General features: G+C 38.3%; 1 long non-coding RNA gene across 4 annotated transcripts in view; it reads left to right on the forward strand.

Moving 5' to 3' along the window:
* The window catches only part of LOC129629329 (uncharacterized), a 334237-nt gene that overhangs the window by 17410 nt on the left and 297071 nt on the right, over positions 1 to 19756 (forward strand). For 3 of the 4 annotated variants that reach the window (XR_008703165.1, XR_008703168.1, XR_008703166.1), the window contains exon 3: positions 7164 to 7509. The exons of the other annotated variant lie outside the window; for it this stretch is intronic. This is a non-coding gene — a long non-coding RNA (uncharacterized LOC129629329). Of the gene's footprint in view, positions 1 to 7163; positions 7510 to 19756 lie in introns of those variants that run through there. 4 annotated transcript variants of the gene reach the window in all.

Below are 19756 nucleotides of genomic sequence, written 5' to 3' on the forward strand. Positions count from 1 at the left end.
TGTTGTTTAATGTATCAATAGATTGCTCACTTTTTATTCCTGAAGTAGTAAAAATACCACACATATCATAAAATCCACCCCTTTTAAGTATATAATTCAGTGATTTTTAGTATATTCAAAAAAACAACATAACTGCCTAATTCCAGAACAATTTCGTCCACCCCAAATAAATCCCATACCCATTAGCAGTCACTGCATTTCTTTTTCCCCCAAGCCCCTAGCAACCACTGATATACTTTCTGTTTCTGTAGATTTGCCTATTCTGGACATTTCATGTAAATGGACCATGCAGCATGAGGTATTTTGTGGCTTCCTTCATTTGGCATAATGCTTTCAAGCTTCCTCCTTGTAACATGTATCCGTGTTTCCTTCCTTTCATGCCTGAATTCCATTGTATGAGTGTGCTATTTTCTTGTTGTCATCGTTTAGTTCCTCCATCGTGTCCAACTCTTTGTGACTCCATGGACTGTAGCCTGCCAGGCTCCTCTGTCCATGGGATTTCCCAGGCAAGGACAGTAGAGTGGGTTGCCATTTCCTTTTCCAGGGGATCTTCCTGGTCCAGAGATCAATATATGATTTGAAGATATTTTCTCCCATTTTTTTTTGTCTTTTTGCTTTTTTGATAGTGTCTTTTGAAGCCAACATTTTTCAAATTTGATGAAATCTAATTTATCTAATTTTTTCCTTGGTTGTTTGTGCTTTAGTTGCCATATCTAAGAAACCAGTGCCTAATTCTTGGTCATGAACATTATATCTGTTTTCTTTTAAGAGTGTTAAAGTTGTATCTCTCACATTTAGCTTTTTGATAAGTTTTGAATTCATTTTGCCTATGTTGGGAGGAAGATGTCCAACTTAGTTGGTTTCTAAGTGGATATCCTGTGGTCTTAGCACCATTTGTTGAAAAGACTATTCTTTCTCCACTAATTTGTCATGGTGCCCATGTCAAATATCATTTAACTGTAAATGTATGGGATTATTTCTGGTATCTCAATTCTCTCCCATTGATCTATATGCCTATTCTTTTGACAGTACCCATGGAATTTTGTCCAGTAGAGCAGACAAAACAAATGGAGCAGTAGAAATGGTATTAAGCAAATGAATGGGAATTCAGAGCCTACAAAAAACATTCTTCCTTAAAGAAATGCAGTACATTGTTGGCTGAGAGAAAAGGAAAAGTTACGAGAATATTCAAAGTCTAATTCTGTTTTCCATTTTATTTTCATATAAAATTTCATCTTCTGATGTCTAAAATTGTAACATGCATCAAAAAAAGACATGTTAAACGTCAAAGCCATTCCTGGACCTTCCACTTACTCATGGATTATAGGTCAAATACCGTAGCTACAATCTGATGGGCAAGTACAGTGATTATTTCACCACTGGAATTAATCAGCTCTTCAAATATAATGAGTTGTATTCCATTCGCACATCCCACAAATCAAGATAAGATGAGGAGGAAATGCTAATTTGTTTACAGTAATGCTCTATTGAGGAGGACGTGGCAGGGATGGCAAGAAGCAGCAGCATCTGAAATTGTATGTATGTTCTCTTAACTATTTTTTTTTTTATTTTGAAATTGAGCATGATAATTAAGTTCATGGGAGCTGGCTAAGATTGGGCAGCCGGTTCACAGGTGTGGGAAACATCTGATTCAACCCCCCAGTGGTGCGGGTGCCAAAGCGAACACCTGGCTGTGCATAGGACTTGCTTTGTCTGCCAAAATCACTGCTGTGAAATGATCGGCAGCATGAACAGCAATCCAAAGACTAAGCACAACTGAACACTGAATGAAAAGAGGGCCCCGAGGATAAGAAATCCAAGGTTGGGAGCTAAAAGTTGGAGCAAATGCTCTCTAAATGCAGCAAGCAGAGTAACTTTTTCAATTATTGTCATTAAGTATTTTTAGCACTGACTGAAAATCACTGATACTTTGTTAGAACAACATTCCAAACTAGTGTGATAACACAGGGCTTTGTGTTTGATATTAAGAGTGGGAAGAAATTTTAAGATCATTCACATTAAATGTATTGTGTGATATTTGAATGTCCCTGCAGCCAAGAACTAAGCTAAACTTTGATGTACAGAGGTGAATATGCTGTGTTCACCTTCAGAGAACCTATAGTGCTGATAAACTATTGGGTCATAGAACATTTCTCATAAATCACAATAAATGTGTTATATACACATTCTGTTTTAAAGGGCCAGTAGAAGAAGCAATGTTAAATTAGGAAAGAATATAGAACTGGGTTTGCACAAAAGGGTATCAGTTATGAAGGACAGGGAATTTCATGTAGAAAGCAGGGGGTTGTCTGGTAGCTTGACATGTTCAGGCAACTACATGGAGATATTCCTTTTATTGACATATCACCTTTACATAATTTTTTTTAAAGTCTTGCCTCCCTTCTGGCAGATCTTCCTATATAACCTGAATAGGGCCAAGTTTCTAGAATTTCTGTTGTGTAGCTGTATTTAGATCACTCCCTGGTATAATCATGCTCAATGTAGAAAATTAAACTTGGTGAATAGTAGATTATACTTTTTATTAAAAATTCATTCTTTCCTCTCTGCCCTTGAGGTGGTTCACTATGAATGGCGTGTATTTCTCCATCTTGTATGTTGGGCTTCCAAATTCCTGATCAGTGGAATTTGGAAGGAAATGATAGGGGGCCATTTCTGAGCTATGTCCGTAAGCAAGCTTCCATTCATGTCTCTCAAGCTTTTCTGATCCATCATGGAATCAAAAATCTGCTATACCATGAGTGTAAAATAAAATGTTTGTTGTTAGAAGCCACTAAGATTTGGGGGTTATTTTCTATACAGCAGTATTGCAGCAAAATCTAATAAAGCAACCATGTCATTGCTAGAAACTAAAAAAAAAAAACTTGTTATTGTTGCTTCAAATGAAGAATATGAATTTGAGTTTTTGAAGCACCCTGAGACTAATATTTATGTACCTATAGGACTAAAAACCAAATAAAATGAAAATATTTAAAAAGTGGAGTAAATACTGCAAAATAAGGTCATGTTATGGTCTTGTGAGATATATTCTTTCAATGGAATATGATGGTAAATATGGAACATTAAAATTTAAAAGGTGATAAATAATATAACAGGATGATGAACCCACATTATACTGGGTTTTTCAGTGTTTTTTCTGATATATGAAAGAAACCAAATTCTCAATACTTTCCATAGCTACATGATATATTTTAACTTCTCTTTGCTCTCAACAGCACCCATATTCCTATTCTGTTTTATTTTCTTTTCCTTAGCATATATCACTACCCAGCACACTTTAAATAATTACTTATATATCTGTCCACTATCTCTCTTTCTGTTAGAGTGTGAGTTCCATGAAGTCAGGGCTTGGTGTCTTTTGTTTATAGTTCTATTTTTGTTGTTTAATGGCTAAGTCATGTGTGACTCTTTTGCAACCCCATGGACTGTAGCCAGCCAGGCTCCTCTGTCCATGAAATTTCCCAGCAAAAATTATTGCCATTATCTAAAAACTAATCTTGTGAATCATAAGCATTGAATAAATATTATGGGAAAAATAATACATAGCTTGAGAAGAAAGGAAATTACTTACATGTTTAGCTAAAAAGGATGCAATTCACCAAATTGAAGAAATAATTACAAAGAAATTCCTTTGTAATTATCCAGAGGAAGATTCCCAAATCCTGTGGGAAAATGGGAATGTTATTAATGCCTCTAGAATACCCTCTTGTCCATTTTTCAGCACTGCTGTATCTCTGATTCTTTGATGTGTATGTATGTGTGTGTGTGTTCATGTATGTGTGTGTGTGTTCATGCATGTGTTGGCCTTTCTTTCCTTTACTGTAGATGGTCTTCCTCCATGTAATTAGTAAGGATGGCCACTGACACACCCTGAAATGTATCATCCCTTAACAACTTCACAGAGAAGGAGAATGCTTCTTCCTCCTGGATATCTTACATCTGTCCTCAGAAAGGAATATGCTTTGGAGTCATGAACTCATACTTTGTGAGAATTACTTAGGTGGATGAACAGGTAACATGATTAGAAGACCTAGAACATCAGTGAAGTTGGCAGAGCGAAATGAATAGGTATGTTCAGTAGTATAAAGATTGAAGTGGCAGCCTGAAGAATGAGGGAGAGATCGTTCTCTTAAGGGAAAGGAAGCTGAGCAGAGAACATGCTGCATGTGCACTGTGGGTTCAACTTGGACACAGAGGAAGATTCTGCATCCTGTGTCATGGCTGAATAGTATTAATCAATAAATATGCTATTTCTCCCTGAATCTAGATGTGGCCCTGGAATCTATCTTATTGAACTTTGATCTGGCCTTGCTGCTGCTGCTGCTGCTAAGTCACTTCAGTCATGTCCGACTCTTGCGACCCCATAGATGGCAGCCCACCAGGCTCCCCCATCTCTGGGATTCTCCAGGCAAGAACACTGGAGTGGGTTGCCATTTCCTTCTCCAGTGCATGAAAGTGAAAAGTGAAAGTGAAGTCGCTCAGTCATGTCCGACTCTAGCGACCCCATGGACTGTAGCCCACCAGGCTCCTCCGTCCATGGGATTTTCCAGGCAAAAGTACTGGAGTGGGGTGCCATTGCAGTCAATTTTAATTCAGCAATACTTAAATATCCTTTGTTTGAAAAATTCAGACCTTGTTATTTTTTCCAAGTGGGGAACAAAAATGAACATAATCTGGGCAAAAATAATTGTTGTAAAGAGCTTTCAGGGTATACTGTGACCTACATTGATAGAAATGTTTCACCTATTGAAATCCACTGAACTGTTTCAAAACACCAGTTTGTGGGACTCTGGGTAGCCATACTCCTTTATGTTTCATGTTAAATACCACATAATAGTGTCAGACTTTATTTTTTGGGGCTCCAAAATCACTGCAGATGGTGACTGCAGCCATGAAATTAAAAGATGCTTACTCCTTGGAAGGAAAGTTATGTCCAACCTAGATAGCATATTCAAAAGCAGAGACATTACTTTGCCAACAAAGGTCCATCTAGTCAAGGCTATGGTTTTTCCTGTGGTCATGTATGGATGTGAGAGTTGGACTGTGAAGAAGGCTGAGTGCCGAAGAATTGATGCTTTTGAACTGTGGTGTTGGAGAAGACTCTTGAGAGTCCCTTGGACTGCAAGGAGATCCAACCAGTCCATTATGAAGGAGATCAGCCCTGGAATTTCTTTGGAAGGAATGATGCTAAAGCTGAAACTCCAGTACTTTGGCCACCTCATACCAAGAGTTGACTCATTGGAAAAGACTCTGATGCTGGGAGGGACTAGGCGCAGGAGGAGAAGGGGACGACAGGGGATGAGATGGCTCGATGGCATCACTGACTCAATGGACGTGAGTCTGAGTGAACTCTGGGAGTTCGTGATGGACAGGGAGGCCTGGCATGCTGCAATTCATGGGGTCGCAAAGAGTCGAACATGACTGAGTGACTGAACTGAACTGAACTGAATAGATGCCAGTGATATGCTCTAAAACATTTGCATACATCAGTTAGTTAATAAACTTTTATGGAATTAAATATTAATTTTTCCAAAATAGATGATTTTTATAGTTATATTCCACTTAGGAGACAGAACTTTCACCTGATTTTCAGGATTTTAAAAGATCTCTCATTTGTTAATTAAAAAAAAACCAAACAAACCCAAAACAACCACAATTCTTTCTCTTTTTACACTCCTAAAACAGGGAAAAGTCTGAGTTAACTGTTTTTCTCTGATACTGATTATAGATAGTGTAAAATTTGAGTAACCTTTGGCTCAAATCCTTGCCCAGAGGATTGTTAACTATGTAACTAAGATTCTGTGAGCATTTAAGAGAAGGCTCTGCTTGGCCAGTTTAACAGAAGGGTTGTGGGCTGCAGATTATTTTGTTAACTGTTTTAAACACCAATTGACTGTGTTAAGTTGATAGGCCTGTTGTCTCACCAGTGTACTGAGTATATGCCTGTGTCCCAACCTTATATTCAACATGCAACTAGATTTTGGTCAGTGGTTGCTCCAAATATAAATTTTCCTGAGACCTTGGCAAAGATATTTGTAGTTATTCCTACATGTTTTGTACCTGGAATCTAATACCAAGGTTATCAACATCATGGTTAGCAGGCCCTGTTTCTGCTTTTGTCTTATTTTTTCTCTTTTTCTTTAGATTTTCAGAGTATTCTACAAATATTAAGTCCATGCTTTCTTTTTTATTGGGGTATAGTTTTATTACAATATTTTATTCATTTCTACTGTACAATGAAGTTAATCAGCTATATGTATACATATAATCCCGTCCCTCTTGAATCTTTCTGTACCACCAAACCATCCCACCCATCTAGGTCATTACACAGCATCAAGCTGAGCTCTTTGTGTTATAACAGCAGATTCCCACTAGCTGGGCTTCCCTGATAGCTCAATTGGTAAAGAATCTGCCTGCAGTGCAGGAGACCCCGATTCAATTCCTGGGTCAGGAAGATCCTCTGGAGAAGGGATAGGCTACCCCCTCCAGTATTCTTGGGCTGCCCTCGTGGCTCAGCTGGTAAAGAATCCATGTGCAATGTGGGAGACCTGGGTTTGATCCCTGTGTTGAGAAGATGCCCTGGAGAAGGGGAAGGCTGCCCAACTCCAGTATTCTGGCCTGGAGAATTCCATGGACTGTATAGTCCGTGGGATCACAGAGTTGGACATGACTGAGCAACTTTCACTTTCACTTTTCCCACTAGCTATCTTTTTTATACATGGCAGTGTATATATGTCAATAGTAATATTAAATGCTTTTTGTTCGAAGTTTGGCTTTGGGTTCCATTCATCCTTCTGTTTCATAGTGCTAGCTATTAAGTTGTTGTTCAGTTACTAACTCCGCTGAGTCGTGTCTGACTCTTGGCGACCCCATGGACTGTAACACTCCAGGCTCCCTGAGGTTCCTCAGGTAAGAATACTGGAGTGGGTTACCGTTTCCTTCTCCAGGGGATCTTCCTGTACCAGGGATCAAACCCACTTCTTCTGCATTGGCAGGCAGATTCTTTGCCACTGAGTCACCAGGGAAATCCATGTTACAAATATGAACTTGATTACTGCTATCCTGGATTAGATACTATGTGAAGGATTTGTAACTCTTCTCAAATCCATACCTTGGGGTATATAATTTTGTTGACTTTGTTGCAGGAAGGAGCTCTGGAAGAGATAGAATATAGACTGACTTGGGCTAATGGGGGCAGACCCTGGGATCTGCCTGGAAACTGGCTGTGAAAACCCACCAAGTGCCGAGGTATACACCTGTCTGGGAGGCCAGAGAAAACAGGCTGGATTGAACATCAAGACTGACCCTGATAGGAATCCACCTGATGGTAATATGGACCTATTGGATTAGCTATTCCTCCTCCAATAAGGAAAAGTCAGAAAGGCCAAGATTTTTCAACCTAAGTCTATCAAACTATAGGAGATAAGAGGAAATGCCTGAATTTTTCAGGGTGATTTCTTTGCTGTGTTGAATCTGTTTTCATATAGATAAGATGTTACAGAACTTAATATAGATAAAAGTAAGAGTGAGTTTGAGATTACCTGATTTAAAATGAAGGAATGCTGTTCCTATATAAAAGTAAAGTCCATAATGTTGGGTACTGATATTTGTGATATCTGTATTGATTTTTGAGCCATAAAAAGTAATACTCTTACACCGTTGACATTATTAATTACCATAAAATATATGTATATGCAGTAACTCTTTTGAAACCCTTGCCTAAATTAGTATTCCCTGACTGTTTTTTCAGAGTAAACCCACAAACATATCTGTACATTTGAGGACATATTTATTTGTCCTTACTGAAATCAGAAGTAGAAAATTAAAGGGTTTCACCCCTATGCCATATTTCACTGTACCTCCAATAATTCTCATTTTTTTGTACAACTATGATTTTAGTTTTGAGATATGACTCAAGACAAACATACTCAAATGCAGTTGCTGTTTATTTCTATGTTTACTGGGAACCACATAGTCAAGAACCTTTATAAGCTATGGATCTTCTTCCTCAAAAAATACACATTATGTACATACAGAAAATTCAGCATACATTGTACACAGGTTTATGAGTAATCCAGGAGCTCGTTCATATTTCTTAATTTTAGAGTTCTTAATTGAAAGGAAATTTTCATTATATAAGCTACATGAATGGCTATTGCATTGAAAAGAAATAATCTTTTTTTTTTGTTTTAGTTTCTTAATCATCTAAAAGATAGCATTTGGTTCTCTCTGCTTTTTTCTATATATTTTGAAAATAGAAAGTTATGACCTAGAATAAATATATTGCTATAATTATATAGATTTAAGCTGGGGATAGTGGTGTCTGTACAAAAAAGATCTTCACAACCCAGATAATCACGATGGTGTGATCACTGACCTAGAGCCAGACATCCTGGAATGTGAAGTCAAGTGGGCCTTAGAAAGCATCACTACGAACAAAGCTAGTGGAGGTGACAGAATTCCATTTGAGCTATTCCAAATCCTGAAAGATGATGCTGTGAAAGTGCTACAGTCAATATGCCAGCAAATCTGGAAAACTCAGCAGTGGCCACAGGACTGGAAAAGGTCAGTTTTCATTCCAATCCCAAAGAAAGGCAATGCCAAAGAACGCTCAAACTACTGCACAATTGCACTCATCTCACACGCTAGTAAAGTAATGCTCAAAATTCTCCAAGCTAGGCTTCAGCAATATGTGAACTGTGAACTTCCTGATGTTCAAGCTGGTTTTAGAAAAGGCAGGGGAACCAGAGATCAAATTGCCAACATCCGCTGGATCATCGAAAAAGCAAGAGAGTTCCAGAAAAACATCTATTTCTGCTTTATTGACTATGCCAAAGCCTTTGACTGTGTGGATCACAATCAACTGTGGAAAATTCTGAAAGAGATGGGAATACCAGACCACCTGATCTGCCTCTTGAGAAATTTGTATGCAGGTCAGGAAGCAACAGTTAGAACTGGACATGGAACAACAGAGTGGTTTCAAATAGGAAAAGTAGTACATCAAGGCTGTATATTGTCACCCTGTTTATTTAACTTCTATGCAGAGTATGTCATGAGAAACGCTAGACTGGAAGAAACACAAGCTGGAATCAAGCTTGCCAGGAGAAATATCAATCACCTCAGATATGCAGATGACACCACCCTTATGGCAGAAAGTGGAGAGGAACTCAAAAGCCTCTTGATGAAAGTGAAAGTGGAGAGTGAAAAAGTTGGCTTAAAGCTCAACATTCAGAAAACGAAGATCATGGCATCCAGTCCCATCACTTCATGGGCAATAGATGGGGAAACAGTGGAAGCAGTGTCAGACTTTATTTTTTTGGGCTCCAAAATCACTGCAGATGGTGATTGCAGCCGTGAAATTAAAAGACGCTTACTCCTTGGAAGGAAAGTTATGACCAACTAGATAGCATATTCAAAAGCAGAGATATTACTTTGCCAACAAAGGTCTGTCTAGTCAAGGCTATGGTTTTTCCTGTGGTTATATATGGATGTGAGAGTTGGACTGTGAAGAAGGCTGAGTGCCGAAGAATTGATGCTTTTGAACTGTGATGTTGGGGAAGACTCTTGAGAGTCCCTTGGAGTGCAAAAAGATCCAACCAGTCCATTCTGAAGGAGATCAGCCCTGGGATTTCTTTGGAAGGAATGATGCTAAAGCTGAAACTCCAGTACTTTGGCCACCTCATGCAAAGAGTTGACTCATTGGGAAAGACTTATTCTGGGAGGGATTGGGGGCAGGAGGAGAAGGGGATGACAGAGGATGAGATGGCTGGATGGCATCACTGACTCGATGGATGTGAGTCTGAGTGAACTCTGGGAGTTGGTGATGGACAGGGAGGCCTGGCATGCTGTGATACATGGGGTCACAAAGAGTCGGACACGACTGAGCGACTGATCTGATCTGATCTGAGTGGTGTCTAAAGGTTCAAACATAGTGATTTGTATCATTTGGTATCCTGTACCATATTGTGGGTACTTCATGCAATCATGAAGAACTATCTGGTTGAAGACTAAGTTGCTTCTCATGTGATTTTCACAAATAATCATACAAGATAAAGTTCCCCAAATACCATAGAATATTTAGAAAATTACATTTATATATTACATAATGCATATGTAACACATATACTACATATATTACATATATGTCTCTGAGTTTCTTAACTATCTCTGATATATATATGTGTGTGTGTGTGTGTGTGTGTGTGTGTGTGTGTGACATGTATATGTGTCACATATGTATGAGACATTTATTTCTCTAGATATGTCTGCCTACAGAGAGAAAGACCTTGTGTTTAAAATCTTACTAGACTACTTTCCAAAAAGGAAAGCAAGCACGCCTACTGTAAGGCATTGCAAATGCCTCTATGAGGCATGGCAAATACGCTTTTCTCATTTAATCTTTAACATATCCTGGCAGAGTAAGTGTGCCAACAGTAGTTTACAGATAAGGAAACTGAAATTCAGTAAGGCAAATAGTTTTTCCAAGGTTACACAACTAATAAGTGGCAGAACCAGAATTTGGACTTGGATTTTCAGGTCTTTTACTTCCAAAAGGCAGCACTCAGAGAACTTAGCATCAGGGCAACGCGACTGCAGGTCTAGCTCTGACTTTGAGGCATAGTTCTGTAATTTGAGTTCCTGTCTCATGTGTCTCCGTAGCATAGTCAGATGTGAGAATGCTTGTCCTTGTTTTAAAATTTTCCTTTCTCATGCAGTTACTGAAAGGTGAGCTATCTATCTACCTTCTTGATGGAATAGACCTCTCAATAGTGTTCAATCGTTAAGCCCTCTATTGCCAGGATATCAGTACCACATTATCTCTTGCTCAACATCCTCAATTCAGCAATTAACCTGGTTTGCTACTTATTTTCAGCCATAGCATTCTGTGATATTACAGAATTTCCAGTTGTCTGACTTTGCCAGTGTTCATAACATTATAGAGATTTCTCGTTCATATAACCAATGGAATAAACTAAGGGGGTGAGCAGAATTCAGGGAAAAAAATTCATACACCCTTTACTGTTTTCATATTAAGTGTGTGGACTGCTGCTTATAAAAATTTCCTTCCATTTTTATCTATCTTTCACAAATGTTTTAAAGATTACTTCTTAATTGCAGAAAGGATTTATATGTTCTATATAAATCTAAGTTTGGTCTCATACAGTATCTTAAGTTGTCACATTGTCCTTTCCTCTGATAAATTAATAATAATTAATTTGTTTTTCTTTTCAAAAGGATCATACTTTATTGGGTGAGTTGGAGTTCCTAAAGGGACTGGCATTACTATGGTGGTGCTCATGAAACATTTATTCAATAATGTATATACTCAAGGTAGCAACTAGATTTCATCTGAATCAACCCATATATCAGTTAGTACTGGCTGCCTGTTTCACTGGGCTTCAAAGGAATTAAAGTCTCTGCAAGCTCTGTGGGGTATTTCTCAGGTGGCTCAGTGGTAAAGGATCTCCCTGCCAACGCAGGAGCAGCAGGAGATGCAGGTTCAAGTCCTGAGTTGGGAAGATCTCCTGGAGAAAGGAATGGCAACCCACTCCAGTATTCTTGCTGGAATAATCCCATGGACACAGAAGCCTGGTGGACTATAGTCCATGGGGTCACAAAGACTCAGGCATGAGTGAAGCAACTGAGCATGCATGCAAGCTCTAAGAGGGAAAATAAGGGTCATGATTGGTACAGAAGTCTACTGTAGAAATGGAAAGGGGACGGGGTGGCAGTATGGAGATGCTGGATTTGCTCAGTCAACACTACCTTTTATTTGTCTTAGCAGACTTGTTCCCATTGCTTAATATGTACTTTCTTCTCTTCTTTTCCATTGACTTGGTCACAGGTTGTAGCCTTTTTGATCTTTCCTGTCTGACTGTGTTTAATCTATATATCCATGGATACATTTGTTACAGCACAAACTTGACAATTCAAAGATAAATGTTTTGTCTATACTGAGAAAAGCCCTATTTCCATCTGTATCAAATCCACCCACCAGACAAACCATTTAGTACTTGATTATAAGAACCAATAGAAAAAGCAGAGAACCCAAAATGATCACAGCAGAGATACCTTGCTCTGGATTTTGACTGTACAAAACACTTCGTATTTCTTGTATAAGACCCTACCTTTCCAGATGCAATGTAGAATTGCTGCTTTCTCTCTCCAATCATTCCTCATGTGTATCCTCATTAAATTTGCTTCATTCAAAATGTGCCTTGTTTATTTGTTTTCAATCAAGTCCTTCCCATGGTCTAGTCTCATGCGGGAGAAGGAAATGGCAACTCACTCCAGTATTCTTGCCTGGAGAGTCCCATGGACATAGGAGCCTGGTGGGCTGCTGTCCATAGGGTCACACAGAGTCAGACACAGCTGAAGTGACTTTGCATGCATGCATGCATTGGAGACAGAAATGGCAACCCACTCCAGTATTCTTGCCTGGAGAATCCCAGGGACAGCAGAGCCTGGTGGGATGCTGTCTATGGGGCCGCAAGAGTTGGACACGACTGAAGTGACTTAGCAGCAGCATCAACAATCTCATGTTGGTTCCAGATCAGGTCCTTTCTGTGGGACTGATCCTATGTTTGGGCCATCTCGTTATCAGGCAGATGGTGTCTGTGGTGTAATTTCTGGTGGTTCTCTGCTGTGTTTGGAGGTTAGGCTTGGATTGGGGGTACTAATTGTAGCTCTGCTGATCTATGAATGTGTGCTAATTTCTAACTTGTCAGAACCTCTATTAAATTACTTTTAATGGCAATAATTATCACATCGTTTTGTCATAAGTGATAGCTGAGATAATACATGTAATATATTTAGCATGTTAAGTGTTTGTTAATGATTTATTTGTGTGATTTTTACTACTGTTGAGTCTAAGGGTGGAACTGAATCTTCTGAAGATTGAAATTTTTGATATGGTTTACAAAACAAAAAGGTAGATATATTTGCTTTGTTTACAAAACAAATTTGTTTTGTTTTGTTTACAAAACAAAAAGGTAGATTTGTATACTGCAAATATATACAGTGAAGCATACTTTATAAAATTGATTTATTAAAATATTAAACTTTGAGGGTATTTTAATAAATGTAGGTGGTGAAGCTAACTTCTGACTCTTCATGAAACTAATTCTCTCAAAGGCATTGTTTTCCCTGCAGTATGTAATATTTAGTTAATAAGGCTCTGTACTATTTTCTAGGTCTGTACTCAGCATCTGAACATTATCATTTCTTCAGCATCTCCTCTCTGCTAGGCACCCAATATATGCCAACACTATTCCTCATAACTACTTTACAAAAGAGGTTTAACTAACTTCCATATTACAGAGGATGGAACTGAGTTTCAGATTTGTGAAAGTAATGCATAATTAGAAAAGGACTTTGGATTGATTTGGTTTTGGCTAAAAATCGTATGTTCACCACATCAAATTTTAAACTAGAGGTCTTCCAAATGAGACAGTTCTGCCCAGGTAGTTACTCACTAATATACCAGGTACACATATGATCATTATGAGAAATTCATTTTCAAGCATAGCAAATTTATTTAAAGTTCAACATATTGACTCTCCTATCACATTGTCATTAGCAATAATTAGTGTCATTATGATTGATACAGATTCTTCAAGGCATATTGCAGAAGTTTAGCTCATGTGTTTGAGGCCAGATTGTGGCTATACAAAAAGTAGGTGACTGGACTGAGCCCAAAAGAATTGTTGTTTACTTTATTAACTGCTAGGTTAATGTAAAATCAACAGAAAACAGACAACTACCCCCTAAAACAAATATATAACAACATGAACAGAAGGACAAAATACCCTCAGCATTAAATGTAAGCAATAAATTAAATCACTATAATCTTTTGGGAAACAAATCTAAATATAGTGGTTGGGTTAATATTATCCCCATTTCATGTGAATAAGCTGATGTAGTAGATTCTACACATGTACATCACCAGATGGTCCATACAAAAATAAGATTGACCATATTCTTTGCAGCCAAAGATGGAGAAGCTCTATACAGTCAGCAAAAACAAACCTGGAGCTGACTGTGGCTCAGATCATGAGCTTCTTACTGCAAAATTTAGGCTTACCTTGAAGAAAGTAGGGAGAAACACTAGACCATTCAGATATGACCTAAAGCCAATCCCTTATGATTATACAGTGGAGATGACAAATAGATTCAAGGGGCTAGATATGGTAGACAGTGTCTGAAGAACTATGGACAGAGGTTCATAACATTGTATAGGAGGCAGTGACCAAAATCTTCCCCAAGAAAAAGAAATAGAAGAAGATAAAGTGGGTGTCTGAGAAGGCCTTACAAATAGCTGAGAATAAAAGAGAAGCAAAAGGCAAAGGAGAAAGGGAAAGATATACCCAATTGAATGCAAAATTTCAGAGAACAGCAGGGAGAGATAAGAAATGCTTCTTAAGTGAACAGTGCAAAGTAGAGGGAAACAAGAGAATGGGAAAGACTAGATATCTCTTCAAGAAAACTAGAGATGTCAAGGAACATTTCATGCAAAGGTGGTCACAATGATGGACAGAAATGGCAAGGACCTAACAGAAGCAAAAGAGATTAAGAAGAGGTGGGAAAAATACACAGAAGTATACAAAGCAGGCCTTAATGGAACCCAGATAACCACAATTTTGTGACGACTCACCTAGAGTCAGACATCCTGAAGTATGAAGTCAAATGGGCCTTAGGAGGCATTACTACCAACAAAGCTAATGGAGCTAATGGAATTCCAGCTGAGCTCTTCCAAATCCTAAAAAATGATGCCATGAAAGTGCTGCACTCAATATGCCAGCACATTTGGAAAACTCAGCAGTGACCACAGGACTGGAAAAGGACAGTTTTCATTCCAATCCCAAAAAAAGGCAATGCCAAAGAATGTTCAAACTACTGTACAATTGTACTCATTTCACATGCTAGCAAGGTAATGCTGAAAATCCTTCAAGTAGTCTTCAACAGTACATGAACTGAGAACTTCCAGATGTATAATCTGGATTTAGAAAAGGTAGAGGAACCAGACATCAAATTGCCAGTATTAGTTCGATCACAGAGAAAGCAAGGGAATTCTAAATAAACACATACTTCTGCTTCATTGACCATACTTAAGCCTTTGACTGTGTGGATCACAGCAAAATGTGGAAAATTCTTAAACAGATAGGAATACCAGACCACTTTACCTGTCTCCTGAGAAATCCATATGCAGGTTAAGAAACAACAGTTGGAACTGGACATAGAACAATGGGCTGATTCAAAATTGGAAAAGAGTACGACAAGGCTGTATATTGTCACCCTGCTTATTTAACTTATATGCAGAGTACATCATGCAAAATGCCAGGCTGGATAACTCACAAGCTGGAATCAAGATTGCTGGGAGAAATATAAACAGCCTCAGATATCATATAGTGTCACTCCAATGGCAGAAAGTGCAGAGGAACTAAAGAGCCTCTTGATGAAGATGAAAGAGGAGAGTGAGAAATCTGGCGTAAAACTCAACATTCAAAAGCTAAGATCCTGGCATCTGGTCCCATCACTCATGGCAAATAAATGGGGAAACAATGGAAACAGTGAAAGACTTTATTTTCTTGGGTTCCAAAATCACTGCAGATGGTGACCTTAGCCATGAAATTAAAAGACACTAGCTCCTTGGAAGGAAATCTATGACAAACCTTTTCAGCATATTACAAAGCAGAGACATCACTTTGCAACAAAATTGTGTCGAGTCAAAACTATCTTTTTTTCAGCAGTCATATACAGATATGAGAGCTGGACCATAAGGAAACCTGAGCTCGAAGGAATTGATGCTTTTGAATTGTGGTGCCCCTTGGATATCAGGGAGATCAAAGCCATCAACCCTAAAGAAAATCAACCCAAACTATTCATTTGAAGGACTGATGCTGAAGTTCCCAATACTTTGGCTGCTTGATGCAAACAGCCAACTCATTGGAAAAGACCCTGTTGCTGAAAAAGACTGAGGGCAGGAGGAGAAGGGGACAACAGAGGATGAGATGGTTGGATGGCATCACCAACTCAATTGACATGAATTTGAACAACCCTGGAACATAGTGAAGGACAGGGAAGCCTGGCATGCTTCAGTCCATGGGGTTGCAAAGAGTTGGATATGACTTAACAACTGAACAACAACAAACATTATAAATCCGGGTTTTCAGTGAAGTTAAATATATGTTTATTGGGTGTATGTGTGTCTATCTGTCTAATTTTTAAAGTTAAATATATGTTATATGTGTGTGACATGTATACACATCCACACTCTTCCACACTTAACTTTCTCACCTAAATATCTTTCATATATTTATGGTGAAGCTGTTGCCTCACCCAGTTATCTCCCAGTTCATTCTTGAGAGAATTAATCTGTGATTGGATAACAAGCATCTTAATGGCTCAAACAGCTTTGAACAACCAGTACATTGGAATTGGAAATTGAAAAAGTCAAAGAGGCTCTAATAATTGTAATTAGGAGGAAGAGATGGTATCAGCAGATGCTACCGTGCACTATCAGAATTCAAACCAGTCTAATTATTGGTGGCACATTACACCTTTAAGCAAATTACTATTGCAAGAAATTTGGAAAGTTGCTCATGGAAAATCTGTTATTCATTTGGCTTTTCTGGCATGAGCATCGAGCTGGTCAAGCTGACTCTGCAACTATGGAAGATACAGTTTGCCAGTTATAGATAATCCCACATAACTGAAATGAAATTAATAACTCATCTTAGCCAAGTTGGGTTATATAAGTGGTTGATGTAAAGATGAACTGCTTTGAAACCCAAAGCACTGTATTTGAATTTTTTACCCTATATATCAGGCAATTTTCATTCCTTTTACTCTATTTTAACAGATGAAAAGTTATCACTTCTTTAATATCCCCAAATTTTTAACAAATAAACCCCAAATGGCCAGTTATGACTAGTATTTTTAATCTTTTTTTTGGCTGTGCCTCAGGGCATGAGGAATCTTAGTTCCCCAAAAGGGATCAAATCCACATCCCTTGCAGTGGAATCTCAGAGTCTTAGTCAATAGACCACAAGGGAAGTTCATATCTTTAATCATTTTAATTCCCAAAATATTATTTTAGCATTAGGGAAGATGTTAATGGGAAGTGTAAGTTGGATCTAAATAATAATAATAATATTTTAAAATTCCTTAATTTAAATAATCCTTTAGTGTTTAATTTATTCTTCAAAACCCTAGAATAATTATTCAGTTCAGTTGCTCAGTGTGTCTGATTCTTTACGACCCCATGGACTGCAGCACGCCAGGCTTCCCTGTCCATCACTAACTCCTGGAGGTTGGTTGAACTCATGTTCATGAGTTGGTGATGCCATTCAACCATCTCATCCTCTGTCATCCCCTTCTCCTCCTGCCTTCATTCCTTCCCAACATCAGGGTATTTTCCAGTGAGTAAGTTCTTTGCATCAGGTAGGCAAAGAATTGGAGCTTCAGCATCAGACCTTCCAAAGAATATTCAGGATTGATTTCCTTTAGGATTGACTGGTTTGGTCTCCTTGCAGTCCAAGGGACTCTCAAGAGTCTTCTTCAACACCACAGTTCAAAAGCATCAATTCTTCAGTACTCAGCTTTCTTTATGGTCCAATTCTCATATCCATACATGACTACTGGAAAAACCATAGCTTTGACTAGACGTAACTTTGTCATCAAAGTAATGTCTCTGCTTTTTAATATGCTATCTAGGTTGGTCAGATATTTTCTTCCAAGGAGTAAGCGTCTTTTAATTTCATGGCTGCAGTCACCATCTGCAGTGATTTTGGACCCAGGAAAATAAAGTTTGTCACTGTTTCCATTGTTTCCCCATCTATTTGTCATGAAGTTATGGGACTGGATGCCATGATCTTCATTTTTTGACTGTTGAGCTTTAAGTCAACTTTTTCACTCTCCTTTTTCACCTTGATCAAGAGGCTCTCCAGTTCCTCTTCACTTTCTGCCATCAAGGTGGTGTCATCTGCATGTCTGAGGTTATTGATATTTTTCCTGGCAATCTTGATTCTGGCTTGTGCTTCATCCAGCCCAGCATTTTGCATGATGTACCCTGTGCATTGTTTCATGTCTAATTCTGACTGTTGCTTTTTGACCTGCATACAGATTTCTCAGGAGGCAGGTAAGGTTGTCTGGTATTCCCATTTCTTTAAGAATTTTGCACAGTTTGTTGTGATCCACATAGTCAAAGGCTTTGGTGTAGTCAATAAAGCAGAAGTAGATGTTTTTCTGGAATTCTCTTGGTTTTTCAATGATCCAATGGATGTTGGTAATTTGATCTCTGGTTCTTCTGCCTTTTCTAAATCCAGCTTGGACATCTAGACGTTCTTGGTTCACATGCTGTTGAATCCTCGCTTGGAGAGTTTTCAGCATTACTTTGCTAGCGTGTGAGATGAATACAATTGTGCAGTAGTTTGAGCATTGTTTCACATTACCTTTCTTTGGGATTGGAATGAAAGCTGACCTTTTCCAGTCCTGTGGCTACTGCTGAGTTTTCCAAATTTTCTAGCGTATTGAGTGCAACACTTGCACAGTGTCATCTTTTGGGATTTGAAATAGCTCAGCTGGAAGTCCGTCACCTCCACTAACTTTGTAGTGATGATTCCTAAGGCCCACTTGACTTCCCATTCCAGGATGTCTGGCTCTAGGTAAGTGATCACACCACTATGGTTATCTGGTTCATTAAGACCTTTTTTGTAGAGTTCTTCTGTGTATTGTTTCCAACTATTCCCAGTCTCTTCTGCTTCCATTATGTCCTTACAGTTTCTGTCCTTTATTGTGGTTGTGCCCATCTTCTGTCCTTTATTGTGGAGGCCAGGCCAGAAAACAATTGTTACCAAAAGTGGAGTAGAGGCCTGGACAGAATTTAAGGACGTGTCGAGGAAATGCAGAGTAAACTCTAGGCCTTCCACGTTGCTTCTCTCCATGTGAAGTGTACTTTCTGCTCTGTTTTTGAGATGGATAGCACCATATTATATACCTATGTTCCTGGTTCTCTGGCCTCTGAACTTGGATCTATATTACCAGTTGTACTGGATTCAGAATAATTATTAATTTCACTTAAGAAATGAGATTGAAGCTCAGAGACATTGAATGCCTTGCCCAACTAAGAACCAAAAGGATGGATATTTTAATACTGATCCTAGTGTTTGTTCTTAATCACTATACTATCTACTTTTCATACAGAGTGTCTAGCTAGCTAAAATAGTATGAAAAAGCTAATATTTTACATACATAAATAGTTGCTTAATGCAGCTGACATTCATTCAGTATCTCAGTTGTGCCAGGCATAGGAACCACAAAGAATACAATGGTTTAAAGAATTACCTATCCTTTAAAGAGCACATAGAAGAGATAATACATGTCCAACTATAACTAGAGTCTTGAATGTGAAGTGCAAGATACAGAAGTATCACAGTGAGATTTCAGAAATGAGAGCCAATACTCTTAGTCATAAGTACAGGTAAAGGTTGTAAAAAAGAAGTAAAATCCAGAGACAGAGTGTAATGTTCATTTTGATATTTGGCAAAACTAATACAGTTATGTAAAGTTTAAAAATAAAATAAAATTAAAAAAAAAATAAAGTACCTGGGCTTGGATTTTTTGCTTTTGTTTTTTAGTAATATCTGTCTTTTCTGTTGAGATCTTTTTCTGACATATTGTTGTTTTGTTAAATAAAGCACTTGGTTTTCCTCCTAGGATATTGCTACCTGATTGCCAC

The sequence above is a fragment of the Bubalus kerabau genome, chromosome 15 (assembly GCF_029407905.1).
Source record: "Bubalus kerabau isolate K-KA32 ecotype Philippines breed swamp buffalo chromosome 15, PCC_UOA_SB_1v2, whole genome shotgun sequence".
Classification (NCBI taxonomy): Eukaryota; Metazoa; Chordata; class Mammalia; order Artiodactyla; family Bovidae; genus Bubalus; species Bubalus kerabau.